The sequence below is a fragment of the Neltuma alba genome, unplaced genomic scaffold (assembly GCF_004799145.2).
Source record: "Neltuma alba isolate B1F8T4 unplaced genomic scaffold, ASM479914v2 tig00010433_pilon, whole genome shotgun sequence".
Taxonomy (NCBI): Eukaryota; Viridiplantae; Streptophyta; class Magnoliopsida; order Fabales; family Fabaceae; genus Neltuma; species Neltuma alba.
The window spans coordinates 4,976-8,525 of record NW_021635330.1 but is presented as its reverse complement, the minus strand read 5'-3'; the positions used below and the strand labels follow the sequence as shown (position 1 = coordinate 8,525).

At 35.0% G+C, this 3,550-nt stretch overlaps 1 long non-coding RNA gene across 1 annotated transcript; it reads right to left on the bottom strand.

Moving 5' to 3' along the window:
* Nucleotides 1-447: 447 nt before the first annotated feature.
* On the bottom strand, nt 448-3,264 carry LOC114756542 (uncharacterized). The gene is made up of 3 exons (XR_003741471.1): nt 3,158-3,264; nt 917-996; nt 448-567 (listed from the first exon to the last, which is right to left on the bottom strand). It is a non-coding gene; the product is annotated as an uncharacterized LOC114756542 (long non-coding RNA).
* Nucleotides 3,265-3,550: the final 286 nt, after the last annotated feature.

Sequence of the window (3,550 nt, the reverse complement as noted above, 5' to 3'; positions counted from 1 at the left end):
TGTCTTTTAATTATAGTGTAGCTTATCATCTCCAACAAGACGCATGTAATTAACAATAAACATTATACTTGCAACACCTTGCTTTTATATATACTAATAGGATCATTTTAACGTCTGTGAATCACTAACGCCAGGTTGGAAACCTGGGAAAAACACAAGGAATTTTTTTTTTCCTTTCAACATTAGAAATCATCAATCAAAAATTTCAAACCTTTAGAATAATTAAAGAGTGATTTACAATCAACCCTGCTTTCAACTTAATCTATTATCACCTAAAAATAATTTCATACTATACAATCTTATAATATTACATTAAAAATAGAGCAACGCTCTTGGTTGCAGTATATACGTGCACCCGGCAGTGCTCACCTTCTTATAGAGAATACAAAATAATATTTCCATAAAGCAAGTAAAGTTACTTGCCCATATAACATATATAATAAAATAAGTATAAACTTATTAAGATATTTTGCTACATATTTACAAAATATAACAGCTATCTCTGCTCTTCAACCAGCTCACCTTCTTCTCAAACAACCTCCTTATCCTTCGAGCTACTAGCCTTCACTGTTCATCATAAATGGGGGGATGAGATTCTAAAGAATCCTCGTAATAGTAATTTCCATCAAATAAATGTGCAGATTACATAAAGCATGCAAAACAAGCCAAAGTGGAACATAACCTTGCAAGCTAATACAATTAAGCATTTATGCGCAATAACAGATAGACAAGCTGAATAAATAATGTGCAAAGAATTGGCAGATACTGTCCCATGTCTATCAGCTACACGTGATCACGGCTAAATAATCCATGTAAGGAATTAAGGATTACATGTTCTCATGCTTTAGAAAAGCAATATGGCACAAATAGACATGCAACAATCATACACAAGTGTAAGGTAGGAAAGAACTACTACCTGGTCCGCTTCCCTCCAAATCAAACCTTACCGTTCTCCTTTCTTTTTGCTTCTTGGTGGGCTTGAGCAGATATATAAACCTATCATATTGGTAAAGGTAGATCAATACTTAATCCAACTGTATCTCATAAATTAAGTAACTCTTTAAATCTCAAATCTTCTTTAATCTCTACCCTTTTGTAGTAGCTGGTTATCCTGGACAATTTTTCTTGTTTAAACCATTCTCTTTGGAACGCTTCCTCCCTTATCTCAACCCATAGTGTTACTTTACTTAGTAATTGGTCATCTCGATCAAAGATTTTACATATATATATATATATATATATATATATCACTTTTAAGGACAACAAGGTGCCCTTCATACCTCAATCATCCAATCCCAATGAAGTAAAATTAATTAAAATCCAACTTCACTAATTTTCACTCATGGCTGAGACAGACCAATTGATTTCATCTTATTTCCAAGCCAAGCAATTTCAATTTCAAACCATCTATTAATCTTCTTAATCTTTGGCCTAATATTCCTCCAATAACCTTTTATAATCTGGGAATTATTCCCGACTTCAAGACTATTCTTTAAAACTTAATATAGTCAGTCTTCAACTATAACGGTCACTATTTATTCTATGTGCAGACCTCAAACAATAAAGCATTTATAGCTTCAGGATTAACATTTCTCAAACAATTTTCAAAATAAATTCTAAAACTCAATCATTAAATCCCTAAAATTTCATTATATTCAATCAACCCCAACTACTTCTCATATTTAAGTGCAATTCGTAAATCCTTCGGTCAAGCCCCAAAATTTCAATGTATGAACTTTCCACATGCTTTTCCAATAATTAACAATAATCTTATCATTCAATTTCCTCTACTCTTAGGTCCTGTTTGGTACGAAGCATTAAAAATGAGGGATTGAGATTGAGATTGCAATTGAAAAAAATCATTAAAATAGTACTTAGTATGAGTAATTGTTTGTTATATGGGATTAGGCAAACCCATAAAGGTGGGATTGGGGAATACCACTTCCCCTCATAGTATTCTCCAATCCAACATATATGGCTTTGGCTAATCCCATATATCAAACAATCTCTTATACTAAACACTCTCTTAATAGATTTTTTTAATTGTAATCCCAATCCCAATCTCTCATTTTCAATGCTTCCTATCAAACGCAACCTTAATTCAATACAATCTCTTCCATTCCTCCTACTTAGCAATTTCTTACATTAACCACCATCTTAGCACACAAGGACCCTTCTCCTTAATTCTGAAAATTATTTCATACCTACGTCAATATCAAAGTCAACTTTTGAATGCTTCTACTTCAAATCTGGAAATTTTCCTCAAACTAAAATTTTTCTACTTCCATATCCCAAAACCATTTAACTATACAAATTCAGTTCCTACAAACATGACCGAGACGCACATATACATAATTATATATATGTATCACATTTATCTAAAACATGTTTTGCTCTTTCTGGTACTATAAATCGAAACCACTCATACACTTCCCCAACATCAACAAATCTCAATTCGAATAGCAAGCATGGTTATATGTGGGTACACACACACAGCACCATCTAAAGCTCTTGTGCATAATATCTAAACTTCCCTCACTTTTGTTACCATAAACCCAACACTATACAGCCAAAACAGGGAGCTCCATACTACTTAATTAAAACAGAGCTTAGGTTCGAAATTCATCACTTCGCAAACCCATTTCACACACAATCTCATATATACATATATATTTATATGTATATTGAAATTTTCCATTTAATTCCCCCAGAACCTGACGCCACCCAAAGCCAAAACAACAACTGTAATGATTCGAATTTAACATGCAGAGTAGATAAGCAACATGCGATACAATATACTCACTCCATTAACTTAACTCATTATCATCCTAAACCAGCGACTATCACCCCTGCTTTCAGCCGACACAAAACAGAGCAAGGAATTCACATGCAAGCCATTAACCATACTCCATAATCATCAACCCATTCTCATCTCAAACCAGTGACCATAACCCATCCCTGTTCGGGAATTCAGGAAACACAGACAACGGCAACACGCAAGCTCAAAAACCAGCACCAAATACCTCAATCTAGCTATAGGACACGAACCCATCGGTCCTCCTGTTCGTTTCTTCACTTTCTCTCACTACCTCAACTCTCTCTCTCTTCCATTGCAGCACAGAAAAGAAAAAGACGGAAGATTGATCAGGAGGTTCACCTTGCAAAGTTAATCGGTTTGCATGTGACCCAAGCACCTCCGATCATGACCTTTGCCTTCGTCCTCCTCCATCGCCGTCTCTGTGTCTCTTAACTCTCCTTGCGCTCTCTCTCTATTCCCTACAGAAAGCAGAAATGAATTGAAGGAGGTGGATAACTGATCTGATGGTTAAAAGGGAAGTGGCACGTGAGAGGGAAACGGTGTAGCTCAATGACCGCTATGCCCCTTCATTTCCTCCCCTTGTTCCAATTTCATCCGTTTCTCTATTTCCCCCATGTTTTATATGGATCTTTCTTATCCATTAGCTTCTTTGACCCATGAAATAATATCTATAAAAAATTCGGGTCAAAAATCATCTCCTACCTATTTTTCTTGAATTTTGGAAGAAAATAG